The sequence below is a fragment of the Salvelinus fontinalis genome, chromosome 7 (assembly GCF_029448725.1).
Source record: "Salvelinus fontinalis isolate EN_2023a chromosome 7, ASM2944872v1, whole genome shotgun sequence".
Taxonomy (NCBI): domain Eukaryota; kingdom Metazoa; phylum Chordata; class Actinopteri; order Salmoniformes; family Salmonidae; genus Salvelinus; species Salvelinus fontinalis.
The window spans coordinates 13,361,260-13,383,660 of NC_074671.1; the positions used below are offsets into that span (position 1 = coordinate 13,361,260).

Genomic DNA, 22,401 nt, shown 5'->3' on the forward strand with positions numbered 1-22,401 from the left:
TGGTATTATAGAGGACAGTAGATGTGTGAGGTGGTATTATATAGGACAGTTCAGGTGTGAGGTGGTATTATAGGTAAAGGACAGTACAGGTGTGAGGTGGTATTATAGGTAGAGGACAGTACAGGTGTCAGGTGGTATTATAGGTAGAGGACAGTACAGGTGTGAGGTGGTATTATAGGTAAAGGACAGTACAGGTGTGAGATGGTATTATAGAGGACAGTACAGGTGTGAGGTGGTATTATAGGTAGAGGGCACTACAGGTGTGAGGTGGTGTTATAGGTAGAGGACAGTACAGGTGTGAGGTGGTGTTATAGAGGCCAGTACAGGTGTCAGGTGGTATTATAGGTAAAGGACAGTACAGGTGTGAGGTGGTATTATAGAGGACAGTACAGGTGTGAGGTGGTATTATAGGTAGAGGACAGTACAGGTGTGAGGTGGTGTTATAGATGACAGTACAGGTGTGAGGTGGTATTATAGGTAGAGGACAGTACAGGCGTGAGGTGGTGTTATTGAGGACATTACAGGTGTGAGGTGGTATTATAGGTAGTGAACAGTACAGGTGTGAGTTGGTGTTATAGATGACAGTACAGGTGTGAGGTGGTATTATAGGTAGAGGACAGTACAGGTGTGAGGTGGTGTTATAGAGGACAGTACAGGTGTGAGGTGGTATTATAGGTAGTGAACAGTACAGGTGTGAGTTGGTGTTATAGATGACAGTATAGGTGTGAGGTGGTATTATAGGTAGAGGACAGTACAGGTGTGAGGTGGTATTATAGAGAACAGCACAGGTGTGAGGTGGTGTTATAGAGGACAGTACAGGTGTGAGGTGGTATTATAGGTAAAGGACAGTACAGGTGTGAGGTGGTATTATAGAGGACAGCACAGGTGTGAGGTGGTATTATAGGTAGAGGACAGTACAGGTGTGAGGTGGTGTTATAGAGGACAGTACAGGTGTCAGGTGGTATTATAGGTAGAGGACAGTACAGGTGTGAGGTGGTGTTACAGGTAGAGGACAGTACAGGTGTGAGGTGGTGTTACAGGTAGAGGACAGCACAGGTGTGAGGTGGTTTTATAGGTAGAGAACTGTACAGGTGTGAGGTGGTGTTACAGGTAGAGGACGGTACAGGTGTGAGGTGGTATTATAGGTAGAGCACAGTACAGGTGTGAGGTTGTGTTATAGGTAGAGGACAGTACAGGTGTGAGGTGGTGTTTTAAAAGGACATTACAGGTGTGAGGTGGTATTATAGGTAAAGACCATACAGGTGTGAAGTGGTATTATAGGCATAGGACAGTACAGGTGTGAGGTGGTATTATAGGTAGAGGACAGTACAGGTTTGAGGTGGTGTTATAGGTAGAGGACAGTACAGGTGTGAGGTGGTGTTTTAAAAGGACATTACAGGTGTGAGGTGGTATTATAGGTAAAGACCATACAGGTGTGAAGTGGTATTATAGGCATAGGACAGTACAGGTGTGAGGTGGTGTTATAGGTAGAGGACAGTACAGGTGTGAGGTGGTATTTTAGGTAGAGGACAGTACAGGTTTGAGGTGGTGTTATAGGCATAGGACAGTACAGGTGTGAGGTGGTATTATAGAGGACAATACAGGTGTGAGGTGGTATTATAGGGAGAGGCCAGTTCAGGTTGTGAGATGGTGTTAAAGAGGACAGTACAGGTGTGAGGTGGTATTATAGGTAGAGGACAGTACAGGTGTGAGGTGTTGTTAAAGACGACAGTACAGGTGTGAGGTGGTGTTATAGGTAGAGGACAGTACAGGTTTGAGAAGGTGTTATCGATTACAGTACAGGTGTGAGGTGGTATTTTAGGTAGAGGGCAGTACAGGTGTGAGGTGGTGTTATAGGCAGAGGACAGTACAGGTGTGAGATGGTGTTAAAGAGGACAGTACAGGTGTGAGGTGGTATTATAGGTCGAGGACAGTACAGGTGTGAGGTGGTATTATAGGTCGAGGACAGTACAGGTGTGAGGTGGTGTTATAAGTATAGGCCAGTACAGGTGTGAGGTGGTATTATAGAGGACAGTACAGGTGTGAGTTGGTATTATAGGTAAAGGACAGTACAGGTGTGAGGTGGTATTATAGAGGACAGTACAGGTGTGAGGTGGTATTATAGAGGACAGTACAGGTGTGAGTTGGTATTATAGGTAAAGGACAGTACAGGTGTGAGGTGGTATTATAGAGGACAGTACAGGTGTGAGGTGGTATTATAGAGGACAGTACAGGTGTGAGTTGGTATTATAGGTAAAGGACAGTACAGGTGTGAGGTGGTATTATAGAGGACAGTACAGGTGTGAGGTGGTATTATAGGAAGAGGACAGTACAGGTGTGAGGTGGTATTATAGGTAGAGGACAGTACAGGTTTGAGGTGGTGTAAAAGGTAGAGGACAGTACAGGTGTGAGGTGGTGTTAGAGGTAGAGGACAGTACAGGTGTGAGGTGGTATTATAGGTAGAGGACAGTACAGGTTTGAGAAGGTGTTATCGATTACAGTACAGGTGTGAGGTGGTATTATAGGTAGAGGACAGTACAGGTGTGAGGTGGTATTATAGGTAGAGGACAGTACAGGTTTGAGAAGGTGTTATCGATTACAGTACAGGTGTGAGGTGGTATTTTAGGTAGAGGGCAGTACAGGTGTGAGGTGGTATTATAGGCAGAGGACAGTACAGGTTTGAGAAGGTGTTATCGATTACAGTACAGGTGTGAGGTGGTATTTTAGGTAGAGGACAGTACAGGTTTGAGAAGGTGTTATCGATTACAGTACAGGTGTGAGGTGGTATTATAGGTAGAGGACAGTACAGGTTTGAGAAGGTGTTATCGATTACAGTACAGGTGTGAGGTGGTATTTTAGGTAGAGGGCAGTACAGGTGTGAGGTGGTATTATAGGCAGAGGACAGTACAGGTGTGAGGTGGTGTAAAAGGTAGAGGACAGTACAGGTGTGAGGTGGTGTTAGAGGTATAGGACAGTACAGGTGTGAGGTGGTATTATAGAGGACAGTAGATGTGTGAGGTGGTATTATATAGGACAGTTCAGGTGTGAGGTGGTATTATAGGTAAAGGACAGTACAGGTGTGAGGTGGTATTATAGAGGACAGTACAGGTGTGAGGTGGTATTATAGGTAGAGGACAGTACAGGTGTGAGGTGGTGTTATAGGTAGTGAACAGTACAGGTGTGAGTTGGTGTTATAGAGGCCAGTACAGGTGTCAGGTGGTATTATAGGTAGAGGACAGTACAGGTGTGAGGTGGTATCATAGGTAAAGGACAGTACAGGTGTGAGATGGTATTATAGAGGACAGTACAGGTGTGAGGTGGTATTATAGGTAGAGGGCAGTACAGGTGTGAGGTGGTGTTATAGGTAGAGGACAGTACAGGTGTGAGGTGGTGTTATAGAGGCCAGTACAGGTGTCAGGTGGTATTATAGGTAAAGGACAGTACAGGTGTGAGGTGGTATTATAGAGGACAGTACAGGTGTGAGGTGGTATTATAGGTAGAGGACAGTACAGGTGTGAGGTGGTGTTATAGATGACAGTACAGGTGTGAGGTGGTATTATAGGTAGAGGACAGTACAGGCGTGAGGTGGTGTTATTGAGGACATTACAGGTGTGAGGTGGTATTATAGGTAGTGAACAGTACAGGTGTGAGTTGGTGTTATAGATGACAGTACAGGTGTGAGGTGGTATTATAGGTAGAGGACAGTACAGGTGTGAGGTGGTGTTATAGAGGACAGTACAGGTGTGAGGTGGTATTATAGGTAGTGAACAGTACAGGTGTGAGTTGGTGTTATAGATGACAGTATAGGTGTGAGGTGGTATTATAGGTAGAGGACAGTACAGGTGTGAGGTGGTATTATAGAGAACAGCACAGGTGTGAGGTGGTGTTATAGAGGACAGTACAGGTGTGAGGTGGTGTTATAGATGACAGTATAGGTGTCAGGTGGTATTATAGGTAGAGGACAGTACAGGTGTGAGGTGGTGTTACAGGTAGAGGACAGTACAGGTGTGAGGTGGTGTTACAGGTAGAGGACAGCACAGGTGTGAGGTGGTTTTATAGGTAGAGAACTGTACAGGTGTGAGGTGGTGTTACAGGTAGAGGACAGGACATGTGTGAGGTGGTGTTATAGGTAGAGTACAGTACAGGTGTGAGGTTGTGTTATAGGTAGAGGACAGCACAGGTGTGATCTTGTATTATAGGTATAGGACAGTACATGTGTGAGGTGGTGTTACAGGTAGAGGACAGTACAGGTGTGAGGTGGTGTTATAGGTAGAGGACAGCACAGGTGTGATCTTGTATTATAGGTATAGGACAGTACAGGTGTGAGGTGGTGTTACAGGTAGAGGACAGTACAGGTGTGAGGTGGTATTATAGGTAGAGGACGGTACAGGTGTGAGGTGGTTTTATAGAGGACAGTACAGGTGTGAGGTGGTATTAAAGGTAGAGGACGGTACAGGTGTGAGGTGGTATTATAGGTAGAGGACAGTACAGGTGTGAGGTGGTATTATAGAGGACATTACAGGTGTGAGGTGGTTTTATAGAGGACAGTACAGGTGTGAGGTGGTGTTTCAGGTAGAGGACAGCACAGGTGTGAGGTGGTGTTATAGGTAGAGTACAGTACAGGTGTGAGGTGGTGATACAGGTAGAGGACAGTACAGGTGTGATGTTCTGTTATAGGTGGAGTACAGTACAGGTGTTAGGTGGTATTATAGGTAGAGCACAGTACAGGTGTGAGGTTGTGTTATAGGTAGAGGACAGTACTGGTGTGAGGTGGTGTTTTAAAAGGACATTACAGGTGTGAGGTGGTATTATAGGTAAAGACCATACAGGTGTGAAGTGGTATTATAGGCATAGGACAGTACAGGTGTGAGGTGGTATTATAGGTAGAGGACAGTACAGGTGTGAGGTGGTATTATAGGTAGAGCACAGTACAGGTTTGAGGTGGTGTTATAGGTAGAGGACAGTACAGGTGTGAGGTGGTGTTTTAAAAGGACATTACAGGTGTGAGGTGGTATTATAGGTAAAGACCATACAGGTGTGAAGTGGTATTATAGGCATAGGACAGTACAGGTGTGAGGTGGTATTATAGGTAGAGGACAGTACAGGTGTGAGGTGGTATTTTAGGTAGAGGACAGTACAGGTTTGAGGTGGTGTTATAGGCATAGGACAGTACAGGTGTGAGGTGGTATTATAGAGGACAATACAGGTGTGAGGTGGTATTATAGGTAGAGGACAGTTCAGGTTGTGAGATGGTGTTAAAGAGGACAGTACAGGTGTGAGGTGTTGTTAAAGACGACAGTACAGGTGTGAGGTGGTATTATAGGTAGAGGACAGTATAGGTGTGAGGTGGTATTATAGGTAGAGGACAGTACAGGTGTGAGGTGTTGTTATAGGTAGAGGACAGTACAGGTGTGAGGTGGTGTTATAAGTATAGGCCAGTACAGGTGTGAGGTGGTATTATAGAGGACAGTACAGGTGTGAGTTGGTATTATAGGTAAAGGACAGTACAGGTGTGAGGTGGTATTATAGAGGACAGTACAGGTGTGAGGTGGTATTATAGAGGACAGTACAGGTGTGATGTGGTATTAGAGGCAGAGGACAGTACAGGTGTGAGGTGGTGTTATAGGCGGAGGACAGTACAGGTGTGAGGTGGTATTATAGAGGACAGTACAGGTGTGAGGTGGTATTATAGGCGGAGGACAGTACAGGTGTGAGGTGGTATTATAGGCGGAGGACAGTACAGGTGTGAGGTGGTATTATAGGCAGAGGACAGTACAGGTGTGAGGTGGTATTATAGGCAGAGGACAGTACAGGTGTGAGGTGGTATTATAGGCAGAGGACAGTACAGGTGTGAGGTGGTATTATAGGCGGAGGACAGTACAGGTGTGAGGTGGTGTTATAGGTAGAGGACAGTACAGGTTTGAGAAGGTGTTATCGATTACAGTACAGGTGTGAGGTGGTATTTTCGAGGACAGTACAGGTGTGAGGTGGTATTTTCGAGGACAGTACAGGTGTGAGGTTGTGTTAATGAGGACAGTACAGGTGTGAGGTGGTGTTATAGGGGACAGTACAGTTGTGAAGTGGTATTATAGGTAGAGGACAGTACAGGTTGTGAGGTGGTGTTAAAGACCACAGTACAGGTGTGAGGTGGTATTAAAGGTAGAGGACGGTACAGGTGTGAGGTGGTATTATAGGTAGAGGACAGTACAGGTGTGAGGTGGTATTATAGAGGACATTACAGGTGTGACGTGGTTTTATAGAGGACAGTACAGGTGTGAGGTGGTGTTTCAGGTAGAGGACAGCACAGGTGTGAGGTGGTGTTATAGGTAGAGTACAGTACAGGTGTGAGGTGATGATACAGGTAGAGGACAGCACAGGTGTGAGGTGGTGTTATAGGTAGAGTACAGTACAGGTGTGAGGTGGTGATACAGGTAGAGGACAGCACAGGTGTGAGGTGGTGTTATAGGTAGAGTACAGTACAGGTGTGAGGTGGTGTTATTGGTAGAGTACAGTACAGGTGTGAGGTGGTGATACAGGTAGAGGACAGTACAGGTGTGATGTTCTGTTATAGGTGGAGTACAGTACAGGTGTTAGGTGGTATTATAGGTAGAGGACAGGACAGGTGTGAGGTTGTGTTATAGGTAGAGGACAGAACAGGTGTGAGGTGGTGTTTTAAAAGGACATTACAGGTGTGAGGTGGTATTATAGGTAAAGACCATACAGGTGTGAAGTGGTATTTTAGGCATAGGACAGTACAGGTGTGAGGTGGTATTATAGGTAGAGGACAGTACAGGTGTGAGGTGGTATTTTAGGTAGAGGACAGTACAGGTTTGAGGTGGTGTTATAGGCATAGGACAGTACAGGTGTGAAGTGGTATTATAGAGGACAATACAGGTGTGATGTGGTATTATAGGTAGAGGACAGTTCATGTTGTGAGATGGTGTTAAAGAGGACAGTACGGGTGCGAGGTGTTGTTAAAGACGACAGTACAGGTGTGAGGTGGTATTATAGGTAGAGGACAGTACAGGTGTGAGGTGTTGTTATAGGTAGAGGACAGTACAGGTGTGAGGTGGTATTATAGGTCGAGGACAGTACAGGTGTGAGGTGGTGTTATAAGTATAGGACAGTACAGGTGTGAGGTGGTATTATAGAGGACAGTACAGGTGTGAGTTGGTATTATAAGTAAAGGACAGTACAGGTGTGAGGTGGTATTATAGAGGACAGTACAGGTGTGAGTTGGTATTATAGCTAAAGGACAGTACAGGTGTGAGGTGGTATTATAGAGGACAGTACAGGTGTGAGGTGGTATTATAGAGGACAGTACAGGTGTGATGTTGTATTAGAGGCAGAGGACAGTACAGGTGTGAGGTGGTATTATAGGTAGAGGACAGTACAGGTTTGAGAAGGTGTTATCGATTACAGTACAGGTGTGAGGTGGTATTTTAGGTAGAGGGCAGAACAGGTGTGAGGTGGTATTATAGGCAGAGGACAGTACAGGTGTGAGGTGGTATTATAGAGGACAGTACAGGTGTGAGGCGGTATTATAGAGGACAGTACAGGTGTGAGGCGGTATTATAGAGGACAGTACAGGTGTGAGGTGGTATTATAAGTATAGGACAGTACAGTTGTGAAGTGGTATTATAGGTAGAGGACAGTACAGGTTGTGAGGTGGTATTATAAGTATAGGACAGTACAGTTGTGAAGTGGTATTATAGGTAGAGGACAGTACAGGTTGTGAGGTGGTATTATAAGTATAGGACAGTACAGGTGTGAGGTGGTATTATAGAGGACAGTACAGGTGTGAGGTGGTATTATAGAGGACAGTACAGGTGTGAGGCGGTATTATAGAGGACAGTACAGGTGTGAGGTGGTATTATAAGTATAGGACAGTACAGGTGTGAGGTGGTATTATAGAGGACAGTACAGGTGTGAGGCGGTATTATAGAGGACAGTACAGGTGTGAGGTGGTATTATAAGTATAGGACAGTACAGGTGTGAGGTGGTATTATAGAGGACAGTACAGGTGTGAGGCGGTATTATAGAGGACAGTACAGGTGTGAGGTGGTATTATAAGTATAGGACAGTACAGGTGTGAGGTGGTGTTATAGAGGACAGAACAGATGTGAAGCTGTATTATAGGTAAAGACCAGACAGGTGTGAGGTGGTATTATAGGTATAGGACAGTACAGGTTGTGAGGTGGTGTTAAATAGGACAGTGCAGGTGTGAGGTGGTGTTAAATAGGACAATACAGGTGTGAGGTGGTGTTATAGGTTTAGGACAGTACAAGTGTGAGGTGGTATCATAGGTAGCGGACAGTACAGGTGTGAGGTGGTATTATAGGTAGAGCACAGTACAGGTTTGAGGTGGTGTTATAGGTAGAGGACAGTACAGGTGTGAGGTGGTGTTTTAAAAGGACATTACAGGTGTGAGGTGGTATTACAGGTATAGGACTGTACAGGTGTGATGTGGTATTTTAGATAGAGGACAGTACAGGTGTGAAGTGGTATTATAGGTAGAGGACAGTACAGGTGTGAGGTGGTATTATAGGTAGAGGACAGTACAGGTGTGAGGTGGTATTATAGGTAGAGGACAGTACAGGTGTGAGGTGGTATTATAGGTATAGGACAATAAAGGTGTGCGGTGGTATTATAGAGGACAGTACAGGTGTGAGGCGGTATTATAGAGGACAGTACAGGTGTGAGGTGGTATTATAGGTAGAGGACAGTACAGGTGTGAGGCGGTATTATAGAGGACAGTACAGGTGTGAGGTGGTATTATAGGCATAGGACAGTACAGGTGTGAGGCGGTATTATAGAGGACAGTACAGGTGTGAGGTGGTATTATAGGTAGAGGACAGTACAGGTGTGAGGCGGTATTATAGAGGACAGTACAGGTGTGAGGTGGTATTATAGGTAGAGGACAGTACAGGTGTGAGGCGGTATTATAGAGGACAGTACGGGTGTGAGGTGGTATTATAAGTATAGGACAGTACAGGTGTGAGGTGGTATTATAGAGGACAGTACAGGTGTGAGGTGGTATTATAGGTAGAGGACAGTACAGGTGTGAGGCGGTATTATAGAGGACAGTACAGGTGTGAGGTGGTATTATAGGCATAGGACAGTACGGGTGTGAGGTGTTGTTAACGATGACAGTACAGGTGTGAGGTGTTGTTAACGATGACAGTACAGGTGTGAGGTGTTGTTAAATAGGAAAGTACAGGTGTGAGGTGTTGTTATAGGTAGAGGACAGTACAGGTGTGAGGCGGTATTATAGAGGACAGTACGGGTGTGAGGTGGTATTATAAGTATAGGACAGTACAGGTGTGAGGTGGTATTATAGAGGACAGTACAGGTGTGAGGTGGTATTATAGGTAGAGGACAGTACAGGTGTGAGGCGGTATTATAGAGGACAGTACAGGTGTGAGGTGGTATTATAGGCATAGGACAGTACAGGTGTGAGGTGTTGTTAACGATGACAGTACAGGTGTGAGGTGGTATTATAGGTAGAGGACAGTACAGGTTGTGAGGTGGTATTATAGGTAGAGGACAGTACAGGTGTGAGGTGTTGTTAACGATGACAGTACAGGTGTGAGGTGTTGTTAACGATGACAGTACAGGTGTGAGGTGTTGTTAAATAGGAAAGTACAGGTGTGAGGTGTTGTTATAGGTAGAGGACAGTACAGGTGTGAGGTGGTGTTACAGAGGACAATACAGGTGTGAGGTGGTGTTATAGGTAGAGGACATTACAGGTGTGAGGTGGTGTAATAGAGGACAGTTCAGGTGTGAGGTGGTATTATAGATAGAGTACAGTACAGGTGTGAGGTGGTGTAAAAGGTAGAGGACAGTACAGGTGTGAGGTGGTGTTAGAGGTATAGGACAGTACAGGTGTGAGGTGGTGTTATAGGTAGAGGACAGTACAGATGTGAGATGGTGTTATAGAGGACAGCACAGGTGTGAGGTGGTATTATAGAGGCCAGTACAGGTGTGAGGTGGTATTATAGGCATAGGACAGTACAGGTGTGAGGTGGTATTATAGAGGACAGTACAGGTTTGAGGTGGTATTATAGGTAAAGGACAGTACAGGTGTGAGGTGTTGTTATAGAGGACAGTACAGGTGTGAGGTGGTATTATAGAGGACAGTACAGGTGTGAGGTGGTATTATAGAGGACAGTACAGGTGTGAGGTGGTGTTATAGAGGACAGTACAGGTTTGAGGTGGTGTTATAGAGGACAGTACAGATTTGAGGTGGTGTTATAGGTAGAGGACAGTACAGGTTTGAAAAGGTGTTATCGATTACAGTACAGGTGTGAGGTGGTATTTTAGGTAGAGGGCAGTACAGGTGTGAGGTAGTATTTTCGAGGACAGTACAGGTGTGAGGTGGTATTATAGAGGACAGTACAGGTGTGAGGTGGTGTTAATGAGGACAGTACAGGTGTGAGGTGTTGTTATAGAGGACAGTACAGATGTGAGGTGGTGTAATAGAGGACAGTTCAGGTGTGAGGTGGTGTTATAGATGACAGTGCAGGTTTTTAGGTAGAGGACAGTACAGGTGTGAGTTGTGTTATAGAGGCCAGTGCAGGTGTGAGGTGGTGTTATAGATGACAGTACAGATGTGAAGTGGTATTATAGGTAAAGACCAGATAGGTGTAAAGTGGTATTATAGGTATTGGACAATAAAGGTGTGAGGTGGTGTTAAAGATGACAGGACAGGTGTGAGGTGTTGTTATAGGTAGAGGACAGTACAGGTGTGAGGTGGTGTAATAGAGGACAGTTCAGGTGTGAGGTGGTGTTATAGAGGACAGTTCAGGTGTGAGGTGGTATTATAGGTAGAGGACAGTACAGGTGTGAGGTGGTATTATAGAGGACAGTGCAGGTGTGAGGTGGTGTTATAGATGACAGTGCAGGTTTTTAGGTAGAGGACAGTACAGGTGTGAGTTGTGTTATAGAGGCCAGTGCAGGTGTGAGGTGGTGTTATAGATGACAGTACAGGTGTGAGGTGGTATTATAGGTAGAGGACAGTACAAGTGTGAGGTGGTATTATAGAGGACAGTACAGGTGTGAGGTGGTGTTATAGGTAGAGGACAGTACAGGTTTGAAAAGGTGTTATCGATTACATTACAGGTGTGAGGTGGTATTTTAGGTAGAGGACAGTACAGATTTGAGGTGGTGTTATAGGTAGAGGACAGTACAGGTTTGAAAAGGTGTTATCGATTACATTACAGGTTGAGGTGGTATTATAGAGGACAGTACAGGTGTGAGTTGGTATTATAGTTAAAGACCAGATAGGTTATTAGGTGGTATTATAGAGGACAGTTCAGTTGTGAGGTGGTATTATAGTTAAAGACCAGATAGGTTATGAGGTGGTATTATAGAGGACAGTTCAGTTGTGAGGTGGTATTATAGTTAAAGACCAGATAGGTTATGAGGTGGTATTATAGGTATAGGACAGTACAGATGTGAGGTTTTATTATAGAGGACAGTACAGGTTTGAGGTGGTATTATAGAGGACAGTACAGGTGAGAGCTGGTATTATAGGTAAAGGACAGTAAAGGTGTGAGGTGGTATTATAGGTAGAGGACAGTACAGGTCTGAGGTGTTGTTATAGAGGACAGTACAGTTGTGAGGTGGTATTTTAGGTAGAGGACAGTACAGGTGTGAGGTGGTATTATAGGTAGAGGACAGTACAAGTGTGAGGTGGTATTATAGAGGACAGTACAGGTTTGAAAAGGTGTTATCGATTACATTACAGGTGTGAAGTGGTATTATATAGGACAGTACAGGTGTGAGGTGGTATTATAGAGGACAGTACAGATGTGAAGTGGTATTATAGGTAAAGACCAGACAGGTGTGAGGTGGTATTATAGGTTTAGGACAATAAAGGTGTGAGGTGGTGTTAAAGATGAAAGTACAGGTGTGAGGTGGTATTATAGGTAGAGGACAGTACAGGTGTGAGGTGTTGTTAAAGATGACAGTACAGGTGTGAGGTGTTGTTATAGGTAGAGGGCAGTACAGGTGTGAGGTGGTGTTAAAGAGGACAATACAGGTGTGAGGTGGTTTTATAGGTAGATGACAGTGCAGGTGTGAGGTGGTATTATAGGTAGAGGACAGTATAGGTGTGAGGTGGTGTTATAGAGGACAGTACAGGTGTGAGGTGGTGTTATAGAGGCCAGTGCAGGTGTGAGGTGGTGTTATAGAGGACAGTACAGGTGTGAGGTGGTGTTATAGAGGCCAGTGCAGGTGTGAGTTGGTGTTATAGAGGCCAGTGCAGGTTTGAGATGGTGTTATAGATGACAGTACAGGTTTGAGGTGGTATTATAGGTAGAGGACAGTACAGGTGTGAGGTGGTGTTATAGATGACAGTACAGGTGTGAGGTGGTTTTAAAGAGGACAGTACAGGTGTGAGTTGGTATTATAGGTAGAGGACAGTACAGCTGTGAGGTGGTATTACAGGTAGAGGACAGTATAGGTGTGAGGTGGTGTTATAGAGGACAGTACAGGTGTGAGGTGGTGTTATAGAGGCCAGTGCAGGTGTGAGGTGGTGTTATAGAGGACAGTACAGGTGTGAGGTGGTATTATAAAGGACAGTTCAGGTGTGAGGTGGTGTTAAAGAGGACAGTGCAGGTGTGAGGTGGTGTTATAGATGACAGTACAGGTGTGAGGTGTTATTATAGGTAGAGGATAGTACAGCTGTGAGGTGGTTTTTAAGAGGACAGTACAGGTGTGAGGAGGTATTATAGAGACGGTACAGGTGTGCTGTTGTAATATAGATAGAGGAGAGTACAGGTGTGAGGTGAAATTATAGGTAGAGGACAGTACAGGTGTGAGGTGGTGTTATAGAGACGGTACAGGTGTGCTGTTGTAATATAGATAGAGGACAGCACAGGTGTGAGGTTGTATTATAGAGGACAGCACAGGTGTGAGGTGGTATTATAGATGACAGTACAGGTTTGAGGTGGTATTATAGAGTTGGTATTATAGTTATTAGAGTTGGTATTATAGAGTTGGTATTATAGTTAAAGACCAGATAGGTTATGAGGTGGTATTATAGGTATAGGACAGTACAGATGTGAGGTTTTATTTTAGAGGACAGTACAGGTTTGAGGTGGTATTATAGAGGACAGTACAGGTGTGAGGTGGTATTATAGAGGACAGTACAGGTTTGGGGTTGTATTATAGGTAGAGGACAGTACAGGTGTGAGGTGGTGTTATAGAGGACAGTACAGGTTTGAGGTGGTATTACAGGTAGAGGACAGTACAGGTGTGAGGTGGTATTATAGGTAGAGGACAGTACAAGTGTGAGGTGGTATTATAGAGGACAGTACAGGTGTGAGGTGGTGTTATAGGTAGAAGACAGTACAGGCTTGAAAAGGTGTTATCGATTACATTACAGGTGTGAGGTGGTATTTTAGGTAGAGGACAGTACAGATTTGAGGTGGTGTTATAGGTAGAGGACAGTACAGGTTTGAAAAGGTGTTATCGATTACATTACAGGTGTGAGGTGGTATTATAGAGGACAGTACAGGTGTGAGTTGGTATTATAGTTAAAGACCAGATAGGTTATGAGGTGGTATTATAGAGGACAGTACAGGTTTGAGGTGGTATTATAGAGGACAGTACAGGTGTGAGCTGGTATTATAGGTAAAGGACAGTAAAGGTGTGAGGTGGTATTATAGGTAGAGGACAGTACAGGTCTGAGGTGTTGTTATAGAGGACAGTACAGGTGTGAGGTGGTATTATAGGTAAAGACCAGACAGGTGTGAGGTGGTATTATAGAGGACAGTACAGGTTTGAAAAGGTGTTATCGATTACATTACAGGTGTGAGGTGGTATTTTAGGTAGAGGGCAGTACATGTGTGAGCTGGTATTATAGGTAGAGGACAGTACAGATGTGAGGTGGTGTTAATGAGGACAGCACAGGTGTGAGGTGGTATTATAGGTAAAGACCAGACAGGTGTGAGGTGGTATTATAGGTTTAGGACAATAAAGGTGTGAGGTGGTGTTAAAGATGAAAGTACAGGTGTGAGGTGGTATTATAGGTAGAGGACAGTACAGGTGTGAGGTGTTGTTAAAGATGACAGTACAGGTGTGAGGTGTTGTTATAGGTAGAGGATAGTACAGGTGTGAGGTGGTGTTAAAGAGGACAATACAGGTGTGAGGTGGTATTATAGGTAGAGGACAGTATAGGTGTGAGGTGGTGTTATAGAGGACATTACACGTGTGAGGTGGTGTTATAGACGACAGTTCAGGTGTGAGGTGGTATTATAGGTAAAGGACAGTATAGGTGTGAGGTGGTGTTATAGAGGACAGTACAGGTGTGAGGTGGTGTTATAGAGGCCAGTGCAGGTGTGAGGTGGTGTTATAGAGGCCAGTGCAGGTGTGAGTTGGTGTTGTAGAGGCCAGTGCAGGTTTGAGATGGTGTTATAGATGACAGTACAGGTTTGAGGTGGTATTATAGGTAGAGGACAGTACAGCTGTGAGGTGGTATTACAGGTAGAGGACAGTACAAGTGTGAGGTGGTATTATAAAGGACAGTTCAGGTGTGAGGTGGTGTTATAGAGGACAGTGCAGGTGTGAGGTGGTGTTATAGATGACAGTACAGGTGTGAGGTGTTATTATAGGTAGAGGATAGTACAGCTGTGAGGTGGTTTTTAAGAGGACAGTACAGGTGTGAGGAGGTATTATAGAGACGGTGCAGGTGTGCTGTTGTAATATAGATAGAGGACAGTACAGGTGTGAGGTGAAATTATAGGTAGAGGACAGTACAGGTGTGAGGTGGTGTTATAGATGACAGTACAGGTGTGAGGTGGTTTTAAAGAGGACAGTACAGGTGTGAGTTGGTATTATAGGTAGAGGACAGTACAGCTGTGAGGTGGTATTACAGGTAGAGGACAGTACAAGTGTGAGGTGGTATTATAAAGGACAGTTCAGGTGTGAGGTGGTGTTATAGAGGACAGTGCAGGTGTGAGGTGGTGTTATAGATGACAGTACAGGTGTGAGGTGTTATTATAGGTAGAGGATAGTACAGCTGTGAGGTGGTTTTTAAGAGGACAGTACAGGTGTGAGGAGGTATTATAGAGACGGTGCAGGTGTGCTGTTGTAATATAGATAGAGGACAGTACAGGTGTGAGGTGAAATTATAGGTAGAGGACAGTACAGGTGTGAGGTGGTGTTATAGAGACGGTACAGGTGTGCTGTTGTAATATAGATAGAGGACAGCACAGGTGTGAGGTTGTATTATAGAGGACAGCACAGGTGTGAGGTGGTATTATAGATGACAGTACAGGTTTGAGGTGGTATTATAGAGTTGGTATTATAGTTATTAGAGTTGGTATTATAGAGTTGGTATTATAGTTAAAGACCAGATAGGTTATGAGGTGGTATTATAGGTAGAGGACAGTACAGGTGTGAGGTGGTATTATAGAGGACAGTACAGGTGTGAGGTGGTATTATAGGTGGAGGACAGTACAGGTGTGAGGTGGTATTATAGAGGACAGTACAGGTGTGAGGTGGTATTATAGGTGGAGGACAGTACAGGTGTGAGGTGGTATTATAGGTAGAGGACAGTACAGGTGTGAGGTGGTTTTATAGGTGGAGGACAGTACAGGTGTGAGATGGTATTATAGAGGACAGTACAGGTGTGAGGTGGTATTATAGGTGGAGGACAGTACAGGTGTGAGGTGGTATTATAGGTAGAGGACAGTACAGGTGTGAGGTGGTGTTATAGATGACAGTACAGTTGTGAGGTGGTATTATAGGTAGAGGACAGTACAGGTGTGAGGTGGTGTTATAGGTGGAGGACAGTACAGGTGTGAGGTGGTATTATAGGTAGAGGACAGTACAGGTGTGAGGTGGTGTTATAGGTAGAGGACAGTACAGGTGTGAGGTGGTGTTATAGATGACAGTACAGTTGTGAGGTGGTATTATAGGTAGAGGACAGTACAGGTGTGAGGTGGTATTATAGGTAGAGGACAGTACAGGTGTGAGGTGGTGTTATAGATGACAGTACAGTTGTGAGGTGGTATTATAGGTAGAGGACAGTACAGGTGTGAGGTGGTGTTATAGATGACAGTACAGTTGTGAGGTGGTATTATAGGTAGAGGACAGTACAGGTGTGAGGTGGTATTATAGGTAGAGGACAGTACAGGTGTGAGGTGGTGTTATAGATGACAGTACAGTTGTGAGGTGGTATTATAGGTAGAGGACAGTACAGGTGTGAGGTGGTATTATAGGTAGAGGACAGTACAGGTGTGAGGTGGTGTTATAGATGACAGTACAGTTGTGAGGTGGTATTATAGGTGGAGGACAGTACAGGTGTGAGGTGTTGTTATAGATGACAGTACAGTTGTGAGGTGGTATTATAGGTGGAGGACAGTACAGGTGTGAGGTGTTGTTATAGTTAGAGGACAGTACAGGTGTGAGGTGGTATTATAGATGACAGTACAGTTGTGAGGTGGTATTATAGGTGGAGGACAGTACAGGTGTGAGGTGTTGTTATAGGTAGAGGACAGTACAGGTGTGAGGTGGTATTATAGATGACAGTACAGTTGTGAGGTGGTATTATAGGTGGAGGACAGTACAGGTGTGAGGTGTTGTTATAGGTAGAGGACAGTACAGGTGTGAGGTGGTATTATAGATGACAGTACAGTTGTGAGGTGGTATTATAGGTGGAGGACAGTACAGGTGTGAGGTAGAATTTTCGAGGACAGTAAAGGTGTGAGGTGGTGTTAAAGAGGACAGTACAGGTGTGAGGTGGTATTATAGGTAGAGAACAGTACAGGTGTGAGGTAGAATTTTCGAGGACAGTACAGGTGTGAGGTGGTGTTATAGAGGACAGTACAGGTGTGAGGTGGTATTATAGGTAGAGGACAGTACAGGTGTAAGGTGGTATTATAGGTAGAGGACAGTAGAGGTGTGAGGTGGTGTTATAGAGGACAGTACAGGTGTGAGGTGGTATTATAGAGGACCGTACAGGTGTAAGGTGGTGTTATAGGTAGAGGACAGTACAGGTGTGAGGTGGTGTTATAGGTAGAGGACAGTACAGGTGTGAGGTAGAATTTTCGAGGACAGTACAGGTGTGAGGTGGTGTTAATGAGGACAGTACAGGTGTGAGGTGGTATTATAGGTAGAGAACAGTACAGGTGTGAGGTAAAATTTTCGAGGACAGTACAGGTGTGAGGTGGTGTTATAGAGGACAGTACAGGTGTGAGGTGGTATTATAGGTAGAGGACAGTACAGGTGTGAGGTGGTGTTACAGGTAGAGGACAGTACAGGTGTGAGGTGGTGTTATAGAGGACAGTACAGTTGTGAGGTGGTATCATAGGTATAGGACAGTACAGGTGTGAGGTGGTATCATAGGTAGAGGACAGTACAGGTGTAAGGTGGTATTATAGGTAGAGGACAGTACAGGTGTGAGGTGGTATCATAGGTAGAGGACAGTACAGGTGTAAGGTGGTATTATAGGTAGAGGACAGTACAGGTGTGAGGTGGTATCATAGGTAGAGGACAGTACAGGTGTGAGGTGGTATCATAGGTAGAGGACAGTACAGGTGTAAGGTGGTATTATAGGTAGAGGACAGTACAGGTGTGAGGTGGTGTTATAGGTAGAGGACAGTACAGGTGTGAGGTGGTATTATAGAGGACAGTACAGGTGTGAGGTACAATTATAGTTAGAGGGCAATACAGGTGTGAGTTGGTATTATAGGTGGAGGACAGTACAGGTGTGAGGTGGTATTATAGGTAGAGGACAGTACAGGTGTGAGGTGGTATTATAGAGGACAGTACAAGTGTGAGGTGGTATTATAGGTAGAGGACAGTACATGTGTGAGGTGGTGTTATAGAGGACAGTACAGGTGTGAGGTGGTATTATAGGTAGAGGACAGTACAGGTGTGAGGTGGTATTATAGAGGACAGTACAAGTGTGAGGTGGTATTATAGGTAGAGGACAGTACATGTGTGAGGTGGTGTTATAGAGGACAGTACAGGTGTAAGGTGGTGTTATAGGTAGAGGACAGTACATGTGTGAGGTGGTGTTATAGAGGACAGTACAGGTGTGAGGTGGTATTATAGAGGACAGTACAGGTGTGAGGTGGTGTTATAGGTAGAGGACAGAACAGGTGTGAGGTGGTGTTATAGAGGACAGTACAGGTGTGAGGTGGTGATACAGAGGACAGTACAGGTGTGAGGTAGTATTGTTGAGGACAGTACAGGTGTGATGTGGTTTTAAAGAGGACAGTACAGGTGTGAGGTGGTGTTATAGGTAGAGGACAGTACAGGTGTGAGATGGTATTTTAGGTAGAGGACAGTTTAGGTTGTGAGGTGTTGTTAAAGAAGACAGTACATGTGTGAGGTCTTGTTATAGAGGACAGTACAGGTGTGAGGTGGTTTTTTAGGTAGAGGTCATTAAAGGTGTGTGGTGGTATTATAGGTAGAGGACAATACAGGTGTGAGGTGGTATTATAGGTAGAGGACAGTACAGGTGTGAGGTGGTATTATAGGTAGAGGACAGTACTGGTGTGAGGTGGTATTATAGAGGACAGTACAGGTGTGAGGTACAATTATAGTTAGAGGGCAATACAGGTGTGAGTTGGTATTATAGGTGGAGGACAGTACAGGTGTGATCTTGTATTATAGGTATAGGACAGTACAGGTGTGAGGTGGTGTTACAGGTAGAGGACAGCACAGGTGTGAGGATGTATTATAGGTAGAGGACGGTACAGGTGTGAGGTGGTTTTATAGGTAGAGGACAGTACAGGTGTGAGGTATAATTATCGGTAGAGAACTGTACAGGTGTGAGGTGGTTTTAAAGGTAGAGGACAGTACATGTGTGAGGTGGTATTATAGGTAGAGGACAGTACAGGTTTGGGGTGGTATTATAGGTAGAGGACAGTACAGGTGTGAGGTGGTGTTATAGAGGACAGTACAGGTTTGAGGTGGTATTATAGGTAGAGGACAGTACAGGTGTGAGGTGGTATTATAGGTAGAGGACAGTACAGGTGTGAGGTGGTGTTATAGGTAGAGGACAGTACAGGTGTGAGGTGGTTTTATAGGTAGAGGACAGTACAGGTGTGAGGTGGTATTATACGTAGAGGACAGTACAGGTGTGAGGTGGTTTTATAGGTAGAGGACAGTACAGGTGTGAGGTGGTTTTATAGGGAGAGAACTGTACAGGTGTGAGGTAGTATTATCGGTAGAGAACTGTACAGGTGTGAGGTGGTTTTATAGGTAGAGGACAGGACATGTGTGAGGTGGTATTATAGAGGACAGTACAGGTGTGAGGTGGTGTTAGAGAGGACAGTACAGGTGTGAGGTGGTGTTATAGAGGACAGTACAGGTGTGAGGTGGTGTTATAGAGGACAGTACAGGTGTGAGGTGGTGTTATAGAGGACAGTACAGGTGTGAGGTGGTGTTATAGAGGACAGTACAGGTGTGAGGTGGAATTATAGGTAGAGGACAGTACAGGTGTGAGGTGGTGTTATAGAGGACAGAACAGGTGTGAGGTGGTGTTATAGAGGACAGTACAGGTGTGAGGTAGTATTGTTGAGGACAGTACAGGTGTGATGTGGTTTTAAAGAGGACAGTACAGGTGTGAGGTGGTGTTATAGGTAGAGGACAGTACAGGTGTGAGATGGTATTTTAGGTAGAGGACAGTTTAGGTTGTGAGGTGTTTTTAAAGAAGACAGTACATGTGTGAGGTCTTGTTATAGAGGACAGTACAGGTGTGAGGTAGTATTGTTGAGGACAGTACAGGTGTGAGGTGGTTTTAAAGAGGACAGTACAGGTGTGAGCGGGTGTTATAGGTAGAGGACAGTACAGGTGTGAGATGGTATTTTAGGTAGAGGACAGTTTAGGTTGTGAGGTGTTGTTAAAGAAGACAGTACATGTGTGAGGTCTTGTTATAGAGGACAGTACAGGTGTGAGGTGGTTTTTTAGGTAGAGGACAATAAAGGTGTGTGGTGGTATTATAGGTAGAGGACAATACAGGTGTGAGGTGGTATTATAGGTAGAGGACAGTATAGGTGTGAGGTGGTATTATAGGTAGAGGACAGTACAGGTGTGAGGTGGTGTTATAGGTAGAGGACAGTACAGGTGTGAGGTGGTATTATAGGTAGAGGACAGTACAGCTGTGAGGTGGTATTATAGAGGACAGTACAGGTGTGAGTTGGTGTTATAGAGGACAGTATAGGTGTGAGGTACAATTATAGTTAGAGGGCAATACAGGTGTGAGTTGGTATTATAGGTGGAGGACAATACAGGTGTGAGGTGGTATTATAGGTAGAGGACTGTACAGGTGTGAGGTGGTTTTATAGGTGGAGGACAATACAGGTGTGAGGTGGTGTTATAGAGGACAGTACAGGTGTGATCTTGTATTATAGGTATAGGACAGTACAGGTGTGAGGTGGTGTTACAGGTAGAGGACAGCACAGGTGTGAGGATGTATTATAGGTAGAGGACGGTACAGGTGTGAGGTGGTTTTATAGGTAGAGGACAGTACAGGTGTGAGGTAGTATTATAGGTAGAGGACAGTACAGGTGTGAGGTAGTATTATAGGTAGAGGACAGTACAGGTGTGAGGTATAATTATCGGTAGAGAACTGTACAGGTGTGAGGTGGTTTTAAAGGTAGAGGACAGTACAGGTTTGGGGTGGTATTATAGGTAGAGGACAGTACAGGTGTGAGGTGGTGTTATAGAGGACAGTACAGGTTTGAGGTGGTATTATAGGTAGAGGACAGTACAGGTGTGAGGTGGTATTATAGGTAGAGGACAGTACAGGTGTGAGGTGGTGTTATAGGTAGAGGACAGTACAGGTGTGAGGTGGTTTTATAGGTAGAGGACAGTACAGGTGTGAGGTGGTGTTATAGAGGACAGTACAGGTGTGAGGTGGTGTTATAGAGGACAGTACAGGTGTGAGGTGGTGTTATAGAGGACAGTACAGGTGTGAGGTGGAATTATAGGTAGAGGACAGTACAGGTGTGAGGTGGTGTTATAGAGGACAGTACAGGTGTGAGGTGGTGTTATAGAGGACAGTACAGGTGTGAGGTGGTATTATAGAGGACAGTACAGGTGTGAGGTGGTATTATAGAGGACAGTACAGGTGTGAGGTGGTGTTATAGAGGACAGTACAGGTGTGAGGTGGTGTTATAGAGGACAGTACATGTGTGAGGTGGTATTATAGAGGACAGTACAGGTGTGAGGTGGTTTTAAAGGTAGAGGACAGGACATGTGTGAGGTGGTGTTATAGAGGACAGTACAGGTGTGAGGTGGTATTATAGGTAGAGGACAGTACAGGTGTGAGGTGGTATTATAGGTAGAGGACAGTACAGGTGTGAGGTGGTGTTATAGAGGACAGTACAGGTGTGAGGTGGTGTTATAGAGGACAGTACATGTGTGAGGTGGTATTATAGGTAGAGGACAGGACATGTGTGAGGTGGTATTATAGAGGACAGTACAGGTGTGAGGTGGTATTATAGGTAGAGGACAGTACAGGTGTGAGGTGGTGTTATAGGTAGAGGACAGTACAGGTGTGAGGTGGTATTATAGGTAGAGGACAGTACAGGTGTGAGGTGGTATTATAGGTAGAGGACAGTACAGGTGTGAGGTGGTATTATAGGTAGAGGACAGTACAGGTGTGAGGTGGTATTATAGGTAGAGGACAGTACAGGTGTGAGGTGGTGTTATAGAGGACAGTACAGGTGTGAGGTGGTATTATAGAGGACAGTACAGGTGTGAGGTGGTATTATAGGTAGAGGACAGTACAGGTGTGAGGTGGTATTATTGGTAAAGGACAGTACAGGTGTGAGGTGGTATTATAGTTAGAGGACAGTACAGGTGTGAGGTGGTATTATTGGTAGAGGACAGTACAGGTGTGAGGTGGTATTATAGGTAGAGGACAGTACAGGTGTGAGGTGGTGTTATAGAGGACAGTACAGGTGTGAGGTGGTATTATAGGTAGAGGACAGTACAGGTGTGAGGTGGTATTATTGGTAGAGGACAGTACAGGTGTGAGGTGGTATTATAGGTAGAGGACAGTACAGGTGTGAGGTGGTGTTATAGGTAGAGGACAGTACAGGTGTGAGGTGGTATTATTGGTAGAGGACAGTACAGGTGTGAGGTGGTATTATAGGTAGAGGACAGTACAGGTGTGAGGTGGTATTATAGGTAGAGGACAGTACAGGTGTGAGGTTGTGTTATAGAGGACAGTACAGGTTTGAGGTGGTGTTATAGGTAGAATATAACTCATTGGCTGATTCCTCCTGTTGACCTGGATGGAATGATGTGATCCTTCCTTAACCAATAGGAAGCCCCACCCAATTATTATTGTTGTAAACTGTTAAAATCCTCAATGACGCTGCCCATGCTATTATTGGTTTTTGATCTCTAGAGTCCTCTGTCTATATCTATGGG

At 44.9% G+C, this 22,401-nt stretch overlaps 1 protein-coding gene across 2 annotated transcripts in view; it reads right to left on the bottom strand.

Annotated features, from left to right (window-relative positions):
• Positions 1–22,401, bottom strand: part of LOC129858999 (aristaless-related homeobox protein-like) — a 43,899-nt gene that overhangs the window by 9,136 nt on the left and 12,362 nt on the right. The gene's annotated exons all lie outside the window — the stretch shown is intronic.